Here is a 26,057-nt window from a genome sequence, read left to right on the forward strand (position 1 = left end):
ACTAGTCACTATGAGGCACACTGACCACCTCTTAGTCCCTTTCCCCAGCCGGCAGACTCTGACTGCCTGATGGCAAACAGGGAACTGGGGGTGGGTGGTGGAGGATGTGAGCAGTGCCAGGCAAAGGCCCCACCCCACCGGTTGCCCCACACATAGAGGGTGACCAGTGGTGGGGGCAGGACCAGCAATCAGGTGGGAACAGCGGACCTCTCAGTCCCTCCCCCCGGTCATCAGGCACCAATTACCCAATGGCAAAAGGGGAACCAGGGGTGAGTGGCGGGGCCAGATGTGGGCAGTTGGGGAAGATGACCCTGATTGCAGGCCAGGCCTATGGACCATACCCATGCATGGATTTTGTGCACTGGGCTTCTAGTATTAGTTATAATAGTTAATAAAGTGAAAAATGATAAACATGTACTATCACTGAACCTGATCCAAGTGAAAGGAAGTTTATACGAAGAACTCTTTAGATTGAAAAAGATAAGCTCCTGAGGAATGCTTATATTACAAAACAAATAAAGACTTGGAATACTGGCTTTATAACTCACACCACATTAATAAATGAAATCTGGTCTTTTGATCTCATTTTACTGTAAAATATTTTTAAATGAAATTATGTGATAGGGATAATATGTTGAATTCTAAATCAGTGAGGCAATTATTTTTTCTAAGAAAACTCTTATTGAATAGAGCTTCAAATAATCACAATGATTTTATATATTTAACTAGAGGCCAGGTGCATGAAATTTGTGCATGGGGGGAGAGGGGTTCCCTCAGCCCAGCTTTCACCCTCTCCAATCTGGGACCCCTTGGGGGACATCCCTCTCATAATCCTGGACCACTGGCTCCTAATCACTCATCTGCCTGCCTGCCTGGTCATCCCTAACTGCCCCCCACTGCTGGCCAGGTTGCCCCCAACTGCCCCCTCCCTGCTGGCCTGGTCACCCCATGCATCCTGCTTAGTTATTTGGTCATCTCTCACTAACCCATCCTACCAGCCTTGTTGTAGGCAGCCATCTTGTGATGGTTAATTTTCATATTACCTCTTTATTATATAGGATTTCTTTCACTTCCTAATCTTTATGGTGATAAATTCTGTTGTATAGTCTTCAATCGGTTAACAGATTTATAAAATGGACTCAATACAAGATTGCTTTCTCACTCATATTTATATTTGAATCCTTTTTTCCTCCTACACCCACACAAAACTGTAAACACTTTTTTTCAGGGCTTGTATTACACAGCTCCCACAGTAACTTTATTCCAGTACTTTTATGATTAAGGCCTCTTCATCATTTTCTGGAATGAAGAAAAGTAACTCTACTAGGAGGGTGTTAATATTCAAGCAAATAACTTGATTTTAAAGAACTTAGATTCAATTTAAAAAGAAAGCTTTTAATCAATTGGTATGGGGCAATTCTAATCAATTTAGTAAATATTTAGTAATCACCCTCTAGGACAAGACACTATTCCATGTCTTAGTGAATACCCCATCCTTAAGTAATCTAGAATATAACAAAGGAATAAAATAAGCTCACAAATAATGAGAGAAAGCCTTACAGCAGTATAGTCAGAATGCACTGGTGAATAGCGCAAGCAGCATTAGCGAGCTGTCCAACAGCTTTCCTCACCACTCATTCCCTGTTGGCAGAGCCAGAATTAATCTGAGCATCTGCCTCCCACAAGCTCGGGAGACATGAGCCTCCTCCCCTGTCCCAGGGAATGAATGTTCACTCTTCCATGTCAATTATGGCATCCATTACTATAACATACCATATGTACACAAAATATGGCATCTCTTCCCCTTGCCAGTGATTGAAGGATAGTTGTGGTGGAACCTGAATACTGAATGAAGCCAAAAAGGAAGTCTGCTAGGAGGAGCTTCTGCCATTTTGTGACAAGGAGGGGCAAGTAGAAAGATGGAAAGTCCCTAGGTCCTTGGTGGCATCATTGTGTCCCTAAATTAACCAACTCTGGAACCACCTACCTCTAGGTGGATGGCACACTCCATTTCTATGACAGTGTTCCCAATCATGGGTCATAACTGACGAGTGGATCAAGACATCACATCAGCCCCCTCCCCCAACATTTATGTCATTATAACAATTTTGCAAAGCTTACATGGCCAGGACTAAGGAGAATTATTTTAATGTCATAAAAAGTCAATGACTTTCCTGAAAAAAATCTGATAAATGGAGTAATATATTTATAATTTATATCTATATCTATCCTACCATATTATTCAAACTATATGCCCCCATACATACTTTGTCTTCTACAGCTCATGAAAATTTTATCATTATATTTATTCCCACTGAGAAAAACTTTAAAGGCATAAATGATGATGTTACTTGGACACTGTATGTGACACTGGAAAGAACACAAACTTTGGAGTCAGACATGATTGCTTTCAGTTTTTCTGATAGAAGAGGATTCTCTATTTGGGAAAGTATTTGAGAAAATAATTCTCCCTTTATAATAATTCAAACTATTATGAAAGGAGAATTATTTTGATTTACAGGAAAGAAGTCAGGCTTTGGACTCCAAAGACTAGCCACTATGGAATTAGATATACTACACAAGGTAATTTTAACAAGAAACTGAAATTTGAGTATTAAATGTCCAAACATGTGCTTTAATATCATCATTCTCATGGTGGTCTTTTACAATCAGATTGTTCTACCACATTAAACAATGTATGTTAACCACAACATAGCATCTCTTTGATGGTCCAGAGTGAGACTTCTAAACATCCATCAGTGAGGTGTGTTGCCTTGGGGATGCAAAGGTAATAAGGCTTGTATGCTTCTCTTACATTGCCCCGTATTACTCTCTCTATCTATTCCATTCTGCTCTTGACTATCACTTCATCTCACCATTTTTGGTTAATGTCATTGCCATCTTCTAATATGTAGCTTATTTCCTATGCATAGCCTCTCTAACAAAATAAAGGTCACTGGCCTGGGGATTGTTATTCTGGAAGGTCCACAGTCACTCTGAGACTAATTTATTTCTTGATTCCGCAACTGTGGCAGATGGCCACAACTGACAAAATTCTGACATGTAGATATAACTACATACGTAACATAGCTGATGTAAGTTGAATACAACTGACTGATTCTAATTCATCATTAAGACTCAGGCTCAGTGAGTTGTATATATTTGAATCAAATATAGAAAAAAAAAAAACAACAACGAGATAATAATGACCAAGACTCAAGGTCCTGGCTGAAATAAATAGCAATGTTGATCATAAATGCATTAATAAGCCCAAACTTAAATCTAAAGAATTCTCAAATTAATAACAAGCAAAAATAGATTATTTACAAAGTGGTGCTACATCTTTGAAATTAAGTTAAAGAAACAGATGAAGTTAAGTAAATCACATCAAGGAAAATCTCATCTCACTGAAACCACTTACATGTCACTAATAAATTTGAAATCTCTATGCTCATTCACTCTTTGTCAATGAGGGCTTCCAGATGCATAATTTTTCCCAGAGGGCAAATACATGTCTAGGAATTACCCTAAGAGAATCATTGAAATGCAAGGAAAGACATGTGCAAAGATGTTGATCACAGCATTATCTCTATCAGTGAGAAATTAGGGCTCACTTAAATTTTACTATATCTGAAGGATTTCTGAAATCAAAAGTATGCTTTCGAAGAAAATATATTAGTAGAGAAAATGTGACAAACTAAAATTTAAGACCAAAACTGTGCATAATTTGTGAATATTACATGAAATATTCATGACATGTAAATAATTGATGCACATACACAAATATGTATAGAAAAAAACTAGGAAGGAGATGCACCGTTTGCATGAAGATCCAATTTTCCCACAATAAACATAAATTACTTCTATAACCAAAAACCATTTTTAATTTTTAAAAGTTCGTTATCCCTTCTTCCGCTTCAGCCCAGACATACCTCCTTCCTTCAGTTCCCTTTGATGAGTTTTGGATCTTGGTGGGTCCCTTTCAGATAAAGTCCAAGTAGAAATCAGTTTATATGTACTTGACTTTTCAGGGAAATATTTTGACCAAAGAAGGGTGAGGGAAAAGGAGCAATTGGCTTTAGCAGGAACAAAAACAAATACAATCAAACAACAAAGAAGAGATGAGAGTTAAAAAGTGAAGAAGAATTCAAAGCAACACAAATAAGACAAAAGAAATAAATGACTATGGAGGTAGCTCCTGCTGAAATTCTGTCAAAGGTTAACTGGGTTCAAAGAGCAGGCAGGTCAAAGCTAAAATACAATGACTAAGCTCAGCCCTCGGGGCATATGGTGACTTTTCACATTTAATAAGTTCTCTTTTGATTCAAATAATGCCTGAACTTCTGGATGACTTAAAACTCATCAATTGTGTAATTTTATTTTGGGGCTGCAACTGGCTATAATGTAATTTTTTCTCTCCTCTGCTTAATCACATCAGTTTGAATCATCTGAAGAGTTCAACCTTGATCAATAACAATCAATTAAGCAGAAAATGCTCACAATTCACTTATGAAAAAGGCCAAAGGAAAATAAAATCTAACAAGCTAATTTCCAGGCGGTTTTTCATAAACCTATTTTGGTACATGCATTGAGGATGGAAGTTCAATGGATTACTTAAAAGTAATCTTCACTCAGTCAGACACATGAATAGTGGCCACATTTTCCAAATCAAAATTCAGATATATAGGGGGCTAATGTGATGGAGAAATGCTTAACTGGTAATTATACTCTACTTGCACTCCTAATATATATCCCCATGTGGTTTTTCAAAATTAAAAGAAAATGAAATGCAATTTAAAATTTACTGCCTCAGTTGCACTAAGCATAGTTTAAGTGCTCAAAGGCCCCAGGGGGCCAGCAGCTGCCATGTTGGAGAGCAGGGATTCAGAATATTTCCACCACCAAATGCATTAGACAGTGTGCTCTCTGTTAATTCAAACATTTAAACAAAAGATGAAACAAAACCAGAGTTGCTGGCTAAAACCAGACATCTCAACTCAACCTAACAAGTCATCTCACACACATTCCAGGAATCAAGTTCCTGTACGGAAATTTTCTACTAAGTGTAGAAGTGTCCTTCTCTTCCCCAGGTTGAATCACACACACTAACATGCTTTTCACTCTAGTTTTCACTTAAAACAGACGAGTTCCGAGTTCAACTAAATTAATGTATTCTGTTTGTGAAACGATTTCAGTTCCAAAGGAATGGCCATGTCTTTTCAGACAGACATCCTGGAGGTAGAAGACTAGACTGGGGTGGCCCTTGACCTAGAGCTTTATTGGGAATAAGCCAAAACCTAAGCTTGACAGAAAGATTAAAGTAAGAAAAAGACATGCAAACTTTTATCCATCCCTGAGGGTAGTTGACTGCCTGTAAACATCAGAAAATATTTACATTCCTTTATATTTTGTGGTTCAAACCAACAGCACAACATAGAACAAATGGGTGCGCTCAACTTGAAATTTTAAATAAAACTTGTCTCCATTCCGATCATTCAGAAACTATATGCTTATCATATCGTTATCATCACCAAGGCACATTACACTTTTCCCAATATCAAAATTCTATCCAGAGAGAAAGGTCAAGTTCTTCATTTTCTTCACAACATTACTGTTGACCACCTCTTCTCCCCACTCCACACAAAATGGAAACACTGACTTCTCTAAAGTGGAAGATTTCCCCTTAGTAGTAAAAACTGCTGAAAACACCAATATTGATTTTAAGGCCAACACTTAAAAAGAATATAAAATAGTAAACTGTATTAATTTTTAAAAACACCAAACATATCTGTGAACAGTGTGAACAAAAGGAGCCGCATGCTAAGCTGACAAGCTCAGGGGAGGCCTGCGTGGGGGCCTTGCAAACTCAGATACATAAAGTCACCACAAAGGATGGTCTGAAAATTAAATATTTAATTACAAACAGGTTATAGTGGGCAGTCGTGTCCTAGGCAGATATTTTCCCTGACAAAGATCAACTTAGATCTTCTTTACTGAGCTCATTTGCCTTCCAGCCTCTAAGATAACATATCTGTGAGATGCCTGGGTAATTTGTAACTTCCTTTTTACCCAGGACCCCTCAGGGCACAATAAATGGCACCAAGGCATTCCCTCATTGTTATTGTTATCAAGTTAATTGTCAACTGTTAATGTATCCATTTCTGTAAAAGAAGCACAGGTCCATCATTTCACTTTTTACTCAATCCCAGAGATCTGCCCACCCCCCCAGCTTTGCTCTGTCCCACCTCCCTAATCTATCACCAATGAATTTCATATAACCCACCTATGTCCTTTCCTTTTATTGCAATGTATAAGTAGAAATGTAACCCGCCATTCTCCGGAGCATTATCTCAATCCGTTGAGGTTCTGCTTCCTGGCATATGTGGACAGTTTGGCTCAAATAAACTCACTAAAATTCTTTACAGGTTTCAGTTTTTTTTTTCTTTTCTCCTTAACAACAGCTTAGCAAGGTAATCAAAGGAGAAAAATGATTTCAACCAATTTCTCACATTTCCAGAACTTAGTGGCCTCTAGTTGTGTTGCATATTGTTTTAATAAAATGGTAATCAGCCTATGTTTGTTGTGACATTCTTGTTAATTGGAGCTTTTACTTTTCATTTTGTAATTTGGCTCATAATTCCCTTTGCCCCCATTTGATCTAGAGCTTTATCAGCAGGGATCATTGGGTGACATTTGGTTATTCAAAAATACTTTCCTGCTGGGAAGAATTCATCCTGACCTCATCTGAAACACCTGACTCTTCTAGAAGACAAATAATTCTTGAATACAATTGGGCTGAGAGTGGTGAGGAGCCAAGTGGTTAAGGAGAGCAAAAGAAATGGTTAGTTGGGTTCCAAAACATTTGCCTCAACAAATCAAGCCTGAATCACCTATAAAAAAATTAAAATAAGATCAACAAAGTCCCCTTACAAATAACATTGCCTTATTGTCAAAAAAAAAAAAAAATAGCCGAGTGCCTGAACTTTTGTTATTAATCAAAAAATGCTTGAACAATGTTAAGTATCTTCCTCAGAATCACCAAATCTTGTTTTCCTCTCCAAAGAATTTTCCATACTTCTCATTTTTCGGTGGCATGTAGGAGCTCTGGAGACTGAGAAGTATCCACATAAGGGTAAAGATGGCTTCCCAGTGTGGTGGTGGAGTGTGCAGGCTCCACAACCAGACTCTTTGTGTTCACAATCATGACCTTTGCATATATGCTGTGGAAACTCTGTGCCTTAGTTTCCTCGTCTATAAAATGTATTAATACCCATCTCTGAGTCCTCTCCTGTCAAGGGTCCCCAAGTGCAATAAATGTTGGCTATAGTTTTTATATTGAAAAAGGGATAGCTGAAACTGGTTTGGCTCGGTGGATAGAGCGTCAGCCTGTGGACTGATAGGTCCCACGTTCCACTCCGGTCAAGGGCATGTACCTTAGTTGCGGGCACATCCCTAGTAGCGGGTGTACAGGAGGCAGCTGATGGATGTCTTTCTCTCATTGATGTTTCCAACTATCTCTTTACCTTCCACCCTAATAAATCAATAAAATATATTATAAAAAATAAAATAAATAAAAAGGGAGAAATAAGAATGACATAGAATCTAAACATACCATAGCAGTTTCATATGCCAAAAGCTCCAACTCCAACACATTTGTCATTTATCATGGTGCCATATCTGACATACAGCCGCCTGAACCCCTCCTTTACTGATTGGTACCTTGCATTATCCCTGCCTTCTCCCATCTGACATGCCCAGAAGCTGTTTTTTATCACCTTCAAGGTCACCTTAAGGATAATTCGAGAGTAAATTATCCAGGAGGATGTCATGAACGTTTGAGGCTCTTCCTTTCACCCTCTTTGTAAGGCCTGGTTCCCATTTATAGTGACTTTCCACTCTGACCATTCCCTGTCATTCTAGCATTGGTCACAGCTCAGCTAAGTCCATGGTAGAGATGTTTTTATCTGTTTTTCTTTAGAGCAGTGGTTCTCAAACTGTGCAGCTGTGCCCGTAGGGGACATTTGGCAAGGTGTAGAATCACAATGGGGGGTTAGGTGGGGGCTGGAGGGGTGCTACTGGTTATCTAGTAGGGAGAGACCAAGAACATGCTAACCACCCTACAGTGCATAAGGCTTACCCTCCAATGAAGAATGATGCAGCCTTGAATGTCAACACTGCTGAAGATGAGAAACTCTAGTCTAGAAAACAAGGGCCAACATTGAATCAGGCTGTGTGTTCAGAACTTCACATATACAAAGAATGAGCCTTTGAACAAATCTAGATGTCTGTGTGCATTTTAAAAACCAAATTGAGAAAGAAAAACCAAGAGTTCAAATCTTAAAGTTAGTAAACTTGATATGGGATCTCATACAAGGGGGGTTTCCACTTCCTGCACCAACTGTATCAGCAAAATCTAAACAGCTTGGGGAGTGGCCAGGGTGTTAAAGAAAATCTGCCAGATGAAGAGATGGTGAAGTCAGCTGATGTCTCTAATCGAAACCATTCCTCGTAAATTCAAATGGTTATTTGCTCCTTCAGAAGTTACTTAAAAGTGAGAGTGTTACTTGTTTCTTGGAAGCTTACTTAAAAGTGGTTGTGTTGCCGAAACCGGTTTGGCTCAGTGGTAGAGCGTCGGTCTGCGGACTGAAAGGTCCCGGATTTGATTCCGGTCAAGGGCATGTACCTTGGTTGTGGGCACATCCCCGGTAGGGGGTGTGCAAGAGGCAGCTGGTCGATGTTTCTCTCTCATCGACGTTTCTAGCTCTCTATCTCTCTCTCCTCCTCTCTGTAAAAAATCAATAAAATATATTTTAAAAAAAAGTGGTTGTGTTACCTGAGTAATGAAGAGGAGAAAAATAACCAGACCATTAGCAATTACTGTAACTACTGAATTAGAGCTCATTTACTTTGTCTGGGAAAAGTCCTATCTTGGGATTTGCTTGAATTTGGTAGGATAACAAGAAATAAGTAGTTTTGTCCATAGAGTGGGTAGGGATTTAAGATGCCTTAATTCTCACAAGTTTCAGAACCATCACTCCCCAAAGGTATTATTTGATAAATATATGAAGGCTTCGGCTACAAAATTATTATCAAATCCATCCCACAGACATGGAGAATATAAAGCAGCACGCCAGCCCTAGCTGGTTTGGCTCAATGGATAGAGCATCCGCCTGCAGACCAAAGAGCTTCGGGTTTGATTCTGCTCAAGGGCATGTATGTATCTTGGTTGCTGGCTCCTCCCTAGCCCAGGTCCTGGTTGGGGCTCACGTAGGGGGCAACCAATCCGTGTGTATCTCTCACATTGATGTTTCTCTCTGTCTTGCCCTCTCTCTTCCACTCTCCCTAAAAATCAATGGGAAAATATACTTGGGTGAGAACTAACAACAACAACAACAAAGCAGTATGCTATAAGTAGAGATCTACTTTGATTGAGTGCAGACCTTGGGTAACCTATTTGCAGAACTTAAGACATGAAACACCCTATCTGTACAAATATCAAATGCAAGACACTCCTCCAAGTGCACGGCCCCCAGATCTCACACACCAGCAAAACAGCTGCAAGTCTGCATCAGCTCAAGGCCTTTCTGCCTGGGGACCTTCTCTTACTGTCTTATCGGGCTGAGTGCTCAGGCCTCCTTGTTTCCCAGGTTGTCTGTGTATGCCTGTGTTTCAAGCAACTACTTGTTTCTTCTTCGGTCTCCCTACTAGCTGGCAAACTCCTTGAGGCTGATTTAGAAAAATACCTGGGAATGGGTTGGTGAGCTTAATATCTGCTCATGGAACCCTGATTGGCATTAAAAACCCATCCTACTGTAATAGAAAATTAATGATTAGAATCACATCAAACATTTGCTTGTATTATAATCTAGGCATGTTATTTAAGCACATGACATATACCCCTCATTCTCACAAGCTTAGAGAGGAAAAGTTGTCTGTATCCCAAATTCACAGATGAGAAGTTATCTAAACTTTAAAAAGAAATGAGGCACTTCTAAACACACACACACACACACACACACACACACACCCTGTCCTGTTTTTTACTAGTGCCATTTGAAAGGTCATTTGTCATCTGCCTCAAGGCTCCTAAGTAAAACAACCTGTATCTATTTTTAACAGCAAATATGAATTCAATTGGATCAGAGTAATGAAACGTGTCTCCTTTTGTTACTTCATTTTTCTGGCCCGTTTGACCTCCAAAGGATGCGCTAAGAAGTTAATTGTAAAAAAAAAAAAAAAAAAAAAAAAAAAAAAAAAAAAAAAAGAGAATCCCTAACTGAATAGCTCCTCTGCAGTTGTGAGGAACCATCACAGATGGGGAGGAAACCTCTGTAAACATGGGCAAGTATCACCACACAATGGTGCAGCATTGCCATGGTAACCAGGAGAAACCCACACAGCCCAGCCTTGGGTGTGGACCTGACCATGAATAGTCCCCACTCCTTTCTTGGTTCCAAAAGATGGATTTAAGATGAATAAATACAAGTACAAGTCTTCAGAGGAACTGCAAGGTGCTGTCTTTTTCTCACTGATTGGGTCACAGAAAGCTATAGTGGGAACGAATGATGTCTTGTTAGAAAATCCAGGCCTTGGCCCTACATTATCTTCCCTCCCAGGCAGCCCATTGAGCACGGGTTTCACACTGACGGAAAAGCCACTTCAAGTGACATTATGAAGTTCACCAGAATGACTAGCATAGGAAGGCTACTGGTATATTCTCAGCACGACCTCCAGTCAGAACCAATTGGCTGGCATGCTCTCTCTACCTGGCATTTGACGCCCAGATTCAAATATAGAAAAAGGTTGAAATATTTTAACAGCTCCCTGCTTTGTAGCTTCTACAAATGTCAGCTGTCAAGGCTGCAGTTCAAGCTGGCTCCTTCCACGGGCCCCGGCCAGGAAAGGAAATGTTTGCGAGTGTGCACAGCTGCACGCAATAACAAACCCAGCTCAGAAGGTCTGCAAAACCCCATTTCTGCCCTGTGAAGATGAGCTCGGGCTCAACCTGGGTCCAACAATGAGTTTTTTATTAATGTGAAAACAGGCACAAAAGAGCAACTTCAAGATTTCAAAAGTGTTTCTTTTTAAAAACAGTTGTAGATTTCTAAAGTCCATCTGGAACATTGCTAAAATGTGTGATTCCTATCAATAGGATTTAAAAAGACAGTTGGAAAATAAAGGGGGATTTACTGCCTGTGTGGCTCATTTTTCCAAAGGTAGAAAGAAATGGGGAGGAAACACGAGCATCAAATAATGAACCAGGAGGTCACAGTTTGGTTCTGGTAAGGGTTCATGCCCGGGTTGTGGGCTCAATCCCCAGAGTAGGGCATGCAGGAGGCAGCCGATTCATGATTCTCTCTCTCTCTCTCTCTCTCTCTCTCTCTCTCTCTCTCTCTCTCTCTCTCTCTCTCTTCCTCTTTGAAATCAATAAAAATATATTTAAAAAAGAAAGATAGAAATGTTCTGGTTACCAGGAATAGTATCCAGGAACCTACCATCACTGCAACCTGAGTTGACTTGTTTTATTATTTTTAAAAATTGTTTACTGAATTTGTGACAGTATGGATGGATCTGGTGAGTTGACTTGTTTTCTTAGTGTCAAGCATCAGAATCACAATATTTTAACAGCAAATTTGCCCTTCTTCAAAAATGAAATCATTCAACAGATTGTAAATGAGGTGATATAAGAGCAGTAAGTAACTTGGCTTTCAACAAATTAAATAATATACATTTAATTATGTTATACATATAGTAGGGGCATGTGTGTATGATAGAGGGAGAAATCTGGAAATGAATTGAAGTGGCCTCTCATATAGTTCAAGTAAAAGATTGTTGATCTGTAGGAAAACGTAGGATCCCACCTTCTTAAAATTCAAAAAATACTCACCAAATAAACTAATGTTTAACATGATACTGTCTGTTCCTATAGGAAAGATTCAAAGAAACTTGTACTTGTAGTTATACAAAACCAGCAAGTTATCTAAGATCTATGAACACTTTCATAATATTCTAAATGGATGATAAGATAGATGTTGAGGTTTGTTCTATGAAATCATAAAAAACTGAAATCATAAAAAATAAGGTTTGTACCAGACGCTGGAAGCAGGAAAATCAAGGCGTTCTGAGCCAACCATCTGCCTTTGCTGCATGGAGTGGCCACAAGGGAAAAGCCAAACCACATTCTGTGGTTTCACATCAGTGCTCATGTTGCTTATAGATGTCATAGAATCTTGACCCTTCATCATATTGAGGGGAAGGGCAATGTCTATTCTTGTTCCAAGTGTCCATCATTCCATAGTACCCCGTGACCCAGACCCAAAGAGAGGCTCAAAAGCAATGATATTTAGTCTCCGTTCTATCATGGACTAGCCAGGTGATCCTGCCAGAACCCAATCCACTCTCCCCCTCACATTCTTTATCTGATACAGAAAAACACTGCACTAGAAGGCTACTAAGAACTATGCAACAGTAACATTACAAGCCAATCGTTAAAGTCAAATCGCAGTGATCTTAAAATACTGAGAAAATAGCCCATAAGAAAGGTACAGAAGAAATAGTGGGTCCTCACGGAGATTTACTCTAAGTTCTCACTAAAAACATGAGTGTCTTGGCAATAATCTGTAACATTCCTGTCATCCTGGTTCAAAGGCTCTGTGCCTTCTCCTACAGAAATAGGCAGAGACATCTTAAGTGTCAACTGAACCATCTGAACTTTGAGGTTGAAAGAGACTCAAGTGCTGAAACAAGTGGAGTGAATCCCTCTGCAGCTATTACCCTTACTCTTTCCTGCTTGTGTCCGCCTTCCCCCGGATGCTGCTGCCTCTGGAACTATAAACCCAGGAAGTCTTTCACTTCCTACTGCCTTGGGTCCTGCCTTGCTTCAAGCACAAAACAGAGCCTGCAGGGCACACACCATCTCTTCTTACCTCTCCAGGGTCCTTACACCTCAGCAGTAGCAGCAACTCCAGGCAGAACTGACCCCCCATCCTCCCCACAGAGCCCCGGTCCAGTGTGGGAATGGAGGAGGTTGGAGACAAGGATGCAGACTCCCAGCTGGAATGCGTGCCTTGAGGTCCTGGGAGGGAGAAGGCCTGGGGTCACTGCAATCCTCTGAGTCAGACACCCTGGGGAGCTCTCAGCTCTAAAAGGCCTCCTTGGGCACACAAGACTGAAGGCACTGAGCACTTATTGGGGGGAAAGTCTAAAAGTTACAAAATGGATGTAAATGGTTACAGAACCTTATGCCAGCTTAAGGCTAATGGTAGGCATACAATTTGAACGCTAGATAGAACAAATCATTTAAATGAAACGCTGATTCACATATCTGATAAGAAATTTGTATCAAGAATATTTAAAAACTCTTACCAGTCAATAATAAAAAGAGAAGTAACCCAATTTAAAAACGGGCAAAGGTTCTGAATAGACAGTTCTCTGAAGAAAACATTCAAATGGTCAACAAGCCCATGAAAAGATGCTCAACATCATTAGCCATAAGGAATAAGTCAAAACCACAAAGAGCTACCACATCACACCTCCTAGGATGGGAAAAGAAATGTTGGTAAGGAGGTAGAGAAACTGGAATTCCCATACCTTACTGGTAAGGATGTAAAATGCTTTGGAAAAACCGTTTGGCAGTTTCTCATAGAGTTCCCAAATGACCCAGCAATTCCATTTCTAGTTACTGTATTTTCTGGCGTATAAGACGACCCCCTAATTTTACAGTTAAAACATAGGTTTTAAGCCTATATTCCCTGTATAAGACTACCCCCCACTTCCGAGGCAACACCAGTTCTTTTTTTAATAGACTGCCTCTCTGACTCTGGCCAATCTGAGCAGGCTTTTTACTAGAACACAGCGTAGCTTCGGGTACAGAACATGTATAATTTGCATGCATAAAAAGCCTGCTTGGATTGGCTGAGTCAGAGAGGCGGTCTATTAAAAAAAGAACTGGTGTTGCCTCGGAAGTGGGGGGTAGTCTTATACAGTGAATATAGGCCTAAACCTATGTTTTAACTGTAAAATTAGGGGGTCATCTTATATGCCAGAAAATACGGTATATACTCAAGAGAACTGATAAATAGGTAAATAAAATGTAACATTGCTATGTAATGGAATATCAGCTACAAAAGGGAATAAAGTACTGATTCACACTACAGCATGGACAAACCTTGAAAGCATCATGCTAGGTGAAAGAAGCCTTACACAAAAGTCAACATATTGTTGATTCCATTGATATGAAACATTCAGGACAGGCAAATCCATGGAGACAAGAAAACAGATTAGTGGTTGAGAGGGGAGGGGAACTGGGGCAGTAATGACTAAATGGAATGGGGTTTCTTTTGGGGGTGATGAAACTGTTCTAAAATTGATTGTGATGATGGTGGTACAACTCTAAATATACCATTAAATTTTACACTTTAAATAAGTGAACTGAACAGTGTTGAATTATATCTCAATATAATTCAATATAATTGAATTAGGCGGTCTATTAAAAAAAGAACTGGTGTTGCCTCGGAAGTGGGGGGTAGTCTTATACAGGGAATATAGGCTTAAAACCTATGTTTTAACTGTAAAATTAGGGGGTCGTCTTATACGCCAGAAAATACAGTAACTAGAAATGGAATTGCTGGGTCATATTAAAAATAAAATGCTAGCTCTATTCCCTTGCTACAACCCTTTTTCAATTATGAGGGGCTCTTCTGAAGTAACCATTACTCCTATAGATCCATCCGTGTGGCTGTGGCAGGGTCCATGGTGAGAGGGGGCTTCAATGGAACATGGAGCTGGCCCCTGGTGCATTGGGACCCCTCAGCTTCTTTTCTAGGCCACTGATGATAAGAAATCTGTCCCAGCTTTGTGGTTTAGCCCATTCCTCCCTGACTCCTTTGGTAACTCGATTCCCAGCACATCCATGGTTCCCATTTCAAACTAGAGTTGTACCCCATGTGGCCACCATCTCCAAATAGATTACATGTGACTTAAGCACAGTGGGCCCTCCCCGCTCAATGACTTCTCATGGCTGAAATTCAGTACTCAATTGTTACCTTTCACCTCTAGGGCTATTCTGCATTTTCACTATAATAAGTAAAAAAATAAAATAAAATTAGCAAGTTATGCTAATTAAAGAAGCAATACAATAAAGAGAATACCACATGGTCATTGGGTCAAAAGAATTCAACATTCTAGCCTGGCCAACATGGCTCAGTGGTTGAGCGTTGACCTATGAACCAGGAGATCATGGTTTGATTCCTGGTCAGGGCACATGCCCAGACTGTGGGGTCGATCCCCAGTAGGAGGGTGTGCAGGAGGCAGCCGATTGATGATTCTCATCATTGAAGTTTCTATCTTTCTCTCCCTCTCCCTTCCTCTCTGGAATCAATAAAATTATTTTTTAAAGAAAAAAGTTCAACATTCTTATGTAATTTTATGTAAGAGAACTATATTAGAGTTATTAGCATATTTTAATTGCTTTTTATTTAAATTTTATTTTTCAATTACAGTTTACATTAGATATTATTTTGGGTTAGTTTCAGGCATACAACATAGTGGTTAGACAATCATATACTTTACAAAGTGTTCCCCTTGGTATTTCAGGGCCACACATTTTAATTATCAATATTCATTATTATTATTTGTTTGTTTTCATATTCTACATCTTTCCAAAGCATGGTTGCACACAATGGACCAATTCCAATGAACATTATTTTCTTAATGATAACTGTTCCATCCTGTTCCATGCTCAAGATTTTGAATCCGTTTATTCTGCTTCCTCTTAAAGTCTTAAGAGAAAGGTTTGTTAGTGGCCCAAATTAGCTACAATGCACAATGTCAGACATTTGTCACACTTTGGACATCATGTAATTTTTGCCTATCCTAGCTTTGTCTTAAAAATTTCAACCTTTAACCGTCTTTAAAATTACTCACTTTTAAAGTGGTTACCATTGCCCTCTCTAGCACATTAGTGGAACTAGGAAGGAGTAGGCTTTTCCATCTGAGAATAAACAAGGAGGCAAATGAATGTTCCCAAAAGACCCGCCTGTGTTCATTCTGTGCTGGAATGTCTATCCAGGCTTTTTCTCAAACACACTTGAGTACTGTGGGTAGTAGAAGTCAAATAATAAAGCTCAGAGGAACACGCTATGTTACTTTTTAAGGGAAAAAAGTGGGGGGAAATAAAAGGGTTTAACAATTTTATTCACTGGCTTACATTCAGCGACTCTGAAAATTTGGCCACTGCTCAAGTTTGTAAATTTCTATGGAAAATGAACTGTGTTTGGCAAGCTCAACCAAATATGAGGCTGATAAAAAAATGTTTCATGCTTTCTCAAGACCTTATGCCACTAACTGTGTGGGATTGGAAAAACCGTCCAAATGTCCATTTAAACACTGTAAATAAATGATTTTCTATACCCCTATGAATTAATAAAATTCCATTGATTTCAGACCATGACTTGAACTAAACCTTCTTTGAGTTTTCCTTAGGAAGTGTTTCACCGAGAACATTAACTTCAGATTAGGCAAGCTGAGTTCAGTAGACCTCTGTTTCAGAGTCAGAGATGTTAATGCAATGCTTTATGGGGAATTGACTGAAAATTCAATTGGCATGAAGGCTGTTAGGAAGTAGGTTTTGAACGAAAAAGAAGAGGATTAGGCCAAAAGAAAGAAAACATTATTGTAACGGCCCAAATCGTTACATAAAAGAGTGCTGTGGTGAGTTCTGTTGCAAAGTTCATGACTTGTGAATATTATCTCCCAACCAGGCATCTCTGAGTTTTATAGACTTGGCTGGCCAACTGCCTTCTTGACCCTTCATCTGGTATCTCAGGGTCATCTCAAACTTCACTTATCCACTCTTGAACTCTTGACTCTCCCTCCTGGCAAATGTCTTTGTATCTAAGCATCCTGCGTCTTAAGAGGTGTTTATAAGCATTTATCTCAGTGCCTGGTATGCACACCTGCTTAACAAATGCTGTTGATGATAATATTGATGATGACTGATGATGATGACTATAATTATTTTCATGCACCCAATGTAGTTGAGCCAGAAACCAAATAGTTTTGCTTTTTTCTTCTCTTCACCTCATGTCCCACATTTAATCCATTCCCAGGTTCTGTCAATTCTGCCTCCAAAATAAATCAGGAATTCAAACCCTCCCTTGAATTACACTTTCATCCCATCTCCAGCTTCCATCAGATTTCTTCTGAACAAATTTAACAGCCTTCTAAACAAACAAACCATATCCATTCTTGCCCTTGCCCAATTAAGTGTCCATGGAGGTAACCAGAATGATCTTCTGAAACACCAATTTTCATTACTAAGATGTATACAGTGCACATCATGTATTTATTAAATATACTAAACAGCCTTATGAGGTAGACTGTTATTTGCATTTTACAGGTGAGGAATTGAGCAAAGAGGGGTTGAAACATGTCCAAGATCACTTTGCCTCTAAGAATCAAATTCCGGATTTATACTTGAGTAGTCTGGCTCCAGAGCTCAGTGTTCAACTTCTATACAAAGCACCATGCCATATGCAAACTTAAAAAATAGATCCAGAGTCATAAAAGCATGGGACAGACTGAGGCATCTCAGAGGGAAGGTGGGGGTGGGGGTGGGGGTCGGGATGGAGTGGGGGATGGAAAGAGATTCACCAAAGAATTTGTATGCATAGATACACAACCCATGGACACAGACAATAGTGTGGTGAAGGCCTGGGGTGGGGGTAGAAGCAAGGTGGAGGGGAATAATGAGGTGGGGGGAAAAGGGACATCTGTAATACTTTCAACAATAAAGATAAATTTAAAAAAGCAAGCACACAAAGACTGTCACGTCACTTCTATTGTACGTAGAAAAAAATCCATCTGCATTGGACTTCCCCATGCCAAGAGTCTGGGCCTACTTCCTGAGCCTCCCTTCTCATGCCTTTCCCTTTCTTCCTGTTCTCCTGACACTCGTGGACGAGGTGAGCGTGGTCCTTCACAGGATTTCTGCCCATGCTGCTCCCAGTGGCTGAACTGCTCTTTCTAGGCATGTTCTTCTGGCTGGCTCCTCCTCGTTCATCCGGGATCCCACTCCCTCAGCAAAGCTGCCCTGGCCTTCCCAACCGTAAGTCACTGTTCCCTGACCTCTCCATCTCAATCATCCCATTGGTCTTCTTCTCAGTACTCATCTCAACTTGTAATTGCTTCCATGTGCTTATCCATTTGTTTACTGGCTGTAGCTCCCACTGTTCTGGACACTTCAAATTCATAAATATTGTTTATGACTATATTTCTACTATCTAGTATCATGCCTTATACATAGTAGATGCTGAGAAAATTTGATAAAAGATTATATGAAGAGCCCTAGCTGGTTTGGCTCAGTGAATAGAGCATCAGTCTGCAGACTCAATGGTCCAGGGTTCGATTCTGATCAAGGGCACATGTCCAAGTTGCAGGCTCGATCCTCAGTGTGGGGCATGCAGGAGGCAGCCCATCCTTGATTCTCTCTCATCTTGGTGTTTCTATCTCCCTCTCCTTCCTCTTTGAAATCAATAAAAATATATTTTAAAAAAAGATTGTATGAAGACATGTATACTTTGGTGATATAAAACATTTTCCTGGACCTTAGATTCTCCCAGTGAGACCGCAGGATCAGAATCACCTGGGGATGCTTTAAAAAAAAAAAAATAATATATATATATATATATATATATATATATATATATATATATTACTGATTTTTTTTTTTATAGAGAGGAAGGATGAAGGATAGAGAATTAGAAACATCGACGAGAGAGAATCATCGCTCAACTGCCTCTTGCACATTCCCTACTGGGGATGTGCCCGCAATCAAGGTACATGCCCTTGACAGGAATCGAAGCTGGGACCTTTCAGTCCGCAGGCCAATGCTCTATCCTCTGAGCCAAACTGGTTTCAGCTGGGGATGCTTTTTTTAAAAAACATTTTTTAATTGATTTCAGAGAGGAAGGGAGAGGGAGAGAGAGAAAAATCAGTGATGATGAGGGAGACTCATTGATTGGCTGCCTCCTGCACGCCCCCTAATGGGAATTGAGACTGCAACCAGGGCATGCCCTTGACTGGAATCAAACTTGGGAGCCTTCAGTCTGCAGGCCAATGCTCTAGAGACAAACCAGCTAAGGCCTGGAGATGCTTTTTATCAAATGTAGAATCCCAGAACTCTGGGTTATTTTAAACATTTACCTTTGACAGATATCACCTAGTTGTCTATAGAATTTTTATAATTTTATTTTGACATGATTTGGCAATGAGTAACTCATATAATTCTTGTCTGGCTGTGCTTTCAAGTAATCACTGTAAATTTTCAGGAATACTTGCTGAGAGAGAAACATGTATATCATAACTTGCTTTCACATGTGATAAGATTATTATAAATATTCACTGATGAGAAAATTGATACCTACCATGTCTTCAGATATGTAGGTAAGCATTTACATGATTACCTTGGGAGCCATGGTTTCCTTTTCAGTTTGCAGACATACATGTGGCCTCCTGGAAAGTTTGTGGTTACTGGGCCCCGTAACATGTGTAATGGTCAAAATGGACCAGTTGCAGTCCAGTACCAAATTGACCACAATAAAACTTCTAGGGCTTGGAAATTGCATTTCAAATCTCAGAGGGAAGGCAGGGGTGGGTGGGTAGGTGGGAAGAGATCAAGCAATGAATTTGTATGCATATATGTATCACCCATGGATACAGACAGTGTGGTGAAGGCCTGGGGTGGAGGGAGGGTGCTGGATAGAAGTGGTCAATGGAGAAAAAGGGGACATCTATAATACTTTCAACAGTAAAAATTTGTAAAATAAAATAAAATAAAAAAATAAAAAACTTGCTAGGAAATTTTTTACACATATGAAATTTAAAAGCTACTTTTTTTCTTTTTATCTACACTTATGTCTATTGTTTTAGACCACATGTGTCAAACACAAGGCCCGCGGGCCAAATCCGTCCCGCCAGGCCTTGCAATGTGGCCCGCACCGCGCTGTCATCACTGCACTCCGCTGCGTTTCCATCACAATGACAGTTTATGACTGTTCAGTAAACCATTCGGCCCGCGATTTAGGCTGGATTTTAGATTTTGGCCCCTTCTCTGATTGAGTTCGACACCCCTATTTTAGACAAATATACAACTGATACCCATTTCTACTTTTTAAATTTGTGGTATAATTCTGAGAAATCCAAGATGTTTCCATAAAGGAAAAACATACACTATTCATTGCTGTTAAGCTCACTAAGTCTCCAGAAATCCAGAGTATCAATAACTTTTTAGTTACATAAATCATCTTTGGTTACTGGCTTTTGTTAGCCTGCACATACACAGGCATTCCTCAGTTTGGAGGGGAATGATGAACCATTTGGCCAGATGGAAAGCAAGGTGAGTCCCATAGCTCATAGCTTTAAGCCAGGGATGGGAAAGTCCGGGGAACATCCGGCCCTCGGGCCATATGAGGCCCACAACATCTTTTGGTCTGGCTTTGGTAAGAAGTTAATTAAATGTTTAACCAAATAGAGTGGTCTAATTTTTGAGAGCATAATTTTGTATGGCCCACAAATGATGTTATAAGTATCCAAATGGCCCTTGGCAGAAAACAAGATTCCCCACCCCTGCTTTAGACTATTAGTGGAGAATGTTAAGAAAATTAAAACTGAAGTCTGGAAGAGGCTTCCTGGATTGCTCAAAAGCAGGGGAGGCTGTTTGTTTCTCTTTTAAGGAAAGATACATGACAGAAGAACTTAAGTTAAAAAGAAAAACAAAACAGCAATCAAACATGCAGCCATGCTTGTGATGTTAAGCAAATAAATGAGATAATAAACTACACCCCTGTCCATAAGCCCTGCCTCCCTTTTCCTTTCCTCACAGTCTTTCTTTAAGAATATATATATATATCTATATCTATCTATCTATCTATCTATCTATCTATCTATCTATCTATATATATATATATATATATATATTATTGCTTTCAGAGAGGGAGAGATAGAAACATCAATGATGAGAGTAAATTATTGATTGGCTGCCTCCTGAAAGCCCCCTACTGGAGATTGAGCCTGGAACCCAGGCATGTGCCCTTGACTGGAATTGAACCCGGGACCCTTCAGTCTGCAGGCTGATGCTCTATCTATTGAGCCAAACCAGCTAGGGCCTCCCAGTCTTTCTATTATATGAACCAACTTCAGTTAGGCTTTTGCTCCCACCTTCTATCAACACTGCTCTTACTAAAGTTATCCATGCTAGATCCCCTGATCAATTCTAGTCTTCCTCTTACTCAACACACCAGGAGGGTACCCCCCAAATTTATCAAAATCAGACCTCTCAGCTGCTGGGCGTCGCTGCAGGTTGCCCAGGACCAAACCAAAGAAGGTTGGACTTGCATTGCCACCGATTGTCCACCATCCAGAACTGAAATATCATTGCTGACATGTACACATAAGGAACTGTTGGACATTGAAATTGGGACTCAAAACTGTTGGACATTGAAATTGGGACTCAAGGAACTCTTGGCCCAGAAAGAAACTCACTACAGACTGATTCATTTGCCTCTCAGCATAACCATTATTGCTAGTGTGAACAAAAGGAGCCACAGGCTAACCTGACAAGCTCAGGGGAGGCCTTCGTGGCAGTCTTGCAAACTCATAGACCTAAAATAACCACAAAAGATGGTCTGAAAATTAAATGTTTATCTACAAACAGATTACAGTGGGCAGTTATGTTCTAAGTGGATATTTTCCTTGACAAAGATCAACTTAGATCTTTCCTGAGCGCATTTGCCTTTTTGCCTCTAAGATAACATATCTGTGAGCTGTCTGGGTAACTTGTAACTTCCCTTTTTCTGGAGCTCCTGGGGGACAACCAAATGTGGTGGGTGCCTGGACAGATACCTCAAATTCCTTCTTTATCATGTTAATTGTTCCTATACCCACCTAAGTATGTCCATCATTTTACTTTTTATCCAATCCTAGGGGTTTCTCACTGCTTTTCTTTATCCTTCCTCCTTAATCTGTCACCAATGAATTTCATGTAACTCACCTATGTCCCTCCTTTGATTGCAATGTAGAAATACAGAGGTAACCTGCCATTCTCCGGAGCATTATCTCAATCTGTTGAGGTTCTGCTTCCCAGCATATGTCGGACAGTTTGGCTCAAATAAACTCACGAAAATTCTTTACAGGTTTCTATGTGTTTTTTTTGTTAACACTAGTCTTATTTTTGTTCTCATATGTTTATTTCTAGTCTGCAGATGCAAGATTTTTTAGGAAAAAACAAAACAAAACAAAAAACAATGGGGAAGATGTTAGAAGCCACCTATTGCCTTCACTAGTAAAGAGGTGTGGACAAGGAACCCAGAAGGCTGGTCAACTTTGAAGCTCTGAAAGGTCAGAGCCAAGCACTCACGGTCTAGCTGAGATAAAGGTAGCTGAAGCAACTTCCACCTTCTAGTTTTATGTAAATCCTTGCTGAGTGGCTATCAGTGGAATTGTCTGCCTACAGGCTATGGGTGGATCCCATAGTCTTAATAAAAGGGATAGGAAGACCAGAGCAGGGTGGAGTCCTTCCCCTTGAGTTGGGCTCCCACCTGACCCCCAATATTTCCAAATTAATATTTTCTAGTTTATTTCATTTGTGTGCAGTCTTCTCCAAAGCCTGAACCCTGAACCGGAACCCTGAACCATGCGGGACGTGGTGGTGCGAGGGGGGGGGGGGGAACGGACACCCGCATAGGGGAAAGGCATTAAATTTATCTGACTAATGGGTTCTTCCCACATAAATGTTATTGGGAGTGGGGGGAAGAGAAAAGAGATTAATTAATTTTTAAGTAAAAAACAATGGTTATTTTAAAATTCTAAATATCCTGCAGTAATCAAAGAGGGAAATAGAAATTAACTATGATGTAACTTTTCTAACTAATAATTAATATCTAAAAAATAAAACAACCAGACCTCACTTAGGAGTCAAAGTGGGTGCTATTGATATATACACTAATTGATAATTGTGCCTTATCTAGGATTGTGCCTGGCAATGAGACTCAGTACAAAAACTGGTTCTGCAAAACCCTCCCCCAAACAGTCTCTTTTTTCTCCTCATTAAAGATAGCTTTTCTCTGAGAAAATCTTCAAATTATCAGTAACTTCCAGGCATATCTTTTCCTAGAAAGGTATTAATAATGCATACGATCTAGGGAAAAAAATTGAGTGTCTCCAAATCCCACTGTGAGGGCTTGAATTGCTATGGAGAGCACGTTACCTCTTCACTGCTTCACAGGCTCTTGGTGATGCCTGAACAAGTCTCTGTGCTCCTAACAAAACAGTCCCACTGCATGAAGCACATTTGCTCTTTATGTGGACAGTGGACAGAGTGGTCATTCCTATGCATTTCGGGACTGAGTGATCTGATCATGGTAACCCCCCACCACCACCACCTGTGACTGATCCTGGAAACCAGAGCCAGAGTCATCATCCTTCCTTCCAGCCAGGGGCACGTGAGGGCAAGGTGGCTGGAGGCTTCGTCCAGAGACACTGGACAAAAACCCTCTTCCTACATGTCAGGCTTCCTCAGCCTTAGCATTAAGGATGACTGGGTTGAATCATTCTCTGCTGTGGGGACTGTTCTGTGCATTATCAGAATTTCAGACACAACTCAGGCCTCTACTCACCAGATCCCAGTAGCATCTCTTTGTGTGGGACAACCAAATGTCTCCAGATGCTGCCAGATGCCCTCAAATTTGGGACCATTGGCTTAAACATCGGCAGGTTTATCCCCAAACTGTCCGTCTTTCTCAACACCAGCTTAGAGATGCTTAGAAGCAGCAGTTCTTAACCTTCCTAAGGCTTTCTGATGGTCTTAGGTGACCCTGCTAGCGGTTCTCAACCTGTAGAGCCTAAGACCATTGGAAAACACAGATATTTACATCACAATTCATAACAGGAGCAAAATGACAGTTATGAAGTAGCAACGAAAATAATTTTATGGTTGGGGGTTACCACAACATGAGGAGCTAAATTAAAGGGCTGCGGCATTAGGAAGGTTGAGAACCACTGGCTTAGAGGAACATCAAGTGCAGAGAATTACAGGAAAGAGCCAGATTCACTGGAGGAAACACACCACCCTTGTGGGTTTCTTGGTGCCACAGCCTCTGAAGTCTCTAATTATTTAAGTGGCTTAAGTGAGTTTTGCTGTGGCCAGCCAGGAGCATGGCTTGGTTCCAGGACGCCCAGCAGCTCAGAGTGATGGCCCAGGTCCCACCTTAGGATAGGACTCGGTGTGTGTCCTTTTCTCTGCAGAGCAGAAATCAAACAGCTTGTCTTTCCATTTGCTACTTGCTGCGTTTTCACACTTCTAATGGAACTGTAGACTTTGGGAGCAGGAAGGGGTCTTTAAGGGAGGAGAATTAAGCTAAAACCAATGTCTTTGTTTATCTTCAGAGGAAGGCTTTCCGAAGAGGCTTAGCCATGTGCCTCCACAGCTCAGGAAAAGGGCCATTATCCACTTCAGAACACTTCCTGAGCAGGACGCGTCACCCGGACAGCTGGTGTCAAAGCAAAGGGGGACATTTTCTCAGGCCGCATTCACTTAACTATTCCGTTCTCCCTAAGTGGCAAGTCTGCCAGGTCTTAGTGCCTGAATCAGTTATCTGCTCACAGTCTACTTCCGGTCATTTCCGTGGGCAGAGCTGTCATTTAATTTGGAAATCCAGCAGTGTGTGTGTATGTGTGTGTGTGTGTGAGAGAGAGAGAGAGACAGAGAGAGAGAGAGAGAGAGAGAGAGAGAGAGAGAGAGAGAGAGAGAGAGAGAGAGAGAGAGAGAGAACTGATGAAAAAAGGGAGCTGGCGTAATTGGTAGGCTGTGGAATTCAGGGTATAGCAGAGAGGGGGAGAAGATGAAAAAAAATAGAATCTATTTCATTATTATTTTTATAGTATCATTGTTTGTGGTCTTTGCTTATTATAAAAGCAATGCAAGCTTATAACTAAAAAAATCATAAATGCACAAATAAGCAAAAGAAAAATGTTAAAATAATCTATAAACCCAAAAATCAATCACTGATTATGGCTTAGTGAATATTTTCCTGCATTTTGAGATTTTTCTCCATAAATAGCATCATATTGTTTTGAAATCTACTATAATTCATTTTAAAGGTCTCTTTTTTTTTCCAGATACTTAAGTTGTTTCTAATTCATCCCCACTGTAAATTGTGCTTCATATGAACTGTTGGCTGAAAAGTTATATATGCTCAAAAGCAAAAGTGTAAGCTGGAAACACAAAAATAATTCCAAAAAACAGACTAAGACCTAGGATCTCATGGGCTTCAGCACTCTGTTACCACCACGTGCAGATCCAATGACAGAAAGCAGCCTCAGAGAGGGCAAAGGGGAGAGAAGAGCGAGTCAGTCTTACAGCGAAGGAAGCTTCCCTGATGACAGACATAAAAGGGCCAACACTACATGACCCTAATGGAGAAATATTGAACAATTAACCCAAAGCAGATGGATGCGTATCTGTGTTTATACTCATACCTATGTCTGAACCTATAGCTGTACCTGTATATTCATCCATTCATCCATCTACCCACCTAACCACCCATCCATCCCATCTATCCATCCATCCATCCTCCCATCCACCCATCCACCCATCCATCCATCCATCCCATTCTACCCACCTAACCACTAATCCATCCCATCTATCCATCCATCCTTCCTCCCATCCAACCATCCAACCATCCAACCATCCATCCATCCATCCATCCATCCATCCATCCATCCATCCTACCCACCTAACCATCCATCCATCCATCCATCCATCCATCCATCCTTCCATATATCAGTGGTTCTCAAACTTGAATGTGCATCAGAATTCCCCAGGGGGCTTGTTAAAGCACAGACTCCCCCACCCCCTCCCGGAATTTCTGATTCAACATGACTCTGACTGAGCCTAAGAATCTGCATTTCTAATACATTCCCAGGTGATCCAGAAACTTCTGTGTGAACACTCTACTTTGAGAAGCACTACCCATCCTCCTACCTGTACCTTTATCTCTATC

General features: G+C 40.4%; 1 protein-coding gene across 1 annotated transcript in view; it reads right to left on the minus strand.

The window, feature by feature from the left end:
* ARHGAP6 (Rho GTPase activating protein 6) overlaps positions 1 to 26,057 on the minus strand; it is a 275,716-nt gene that overhangs the window by 145,208 nt on the left and 104,451 nt on the right. The gene's annotated exons all lie outside the window — the stretch shown is intronic.

The sequence above is a fragment of the Pipistrellus kuhlii genome, unplaced genomic scaffold, assembly GCF_014108245.1.
Source record: "Pipistrellus kuhlii isolate mPipKuh1 unplaced genomic scaffold, mPipKuh1.p scaffold_m20_p_69, whole genome shotgun sequence".
Classification (NCBI taxonomy): domain Eukaryota; kingdom Metazoa; phylum Chordata; class Mammalia; order Chiroptera; family Vespertilionidae; genus Pipistrellus; species Pipistrellus kuhlii.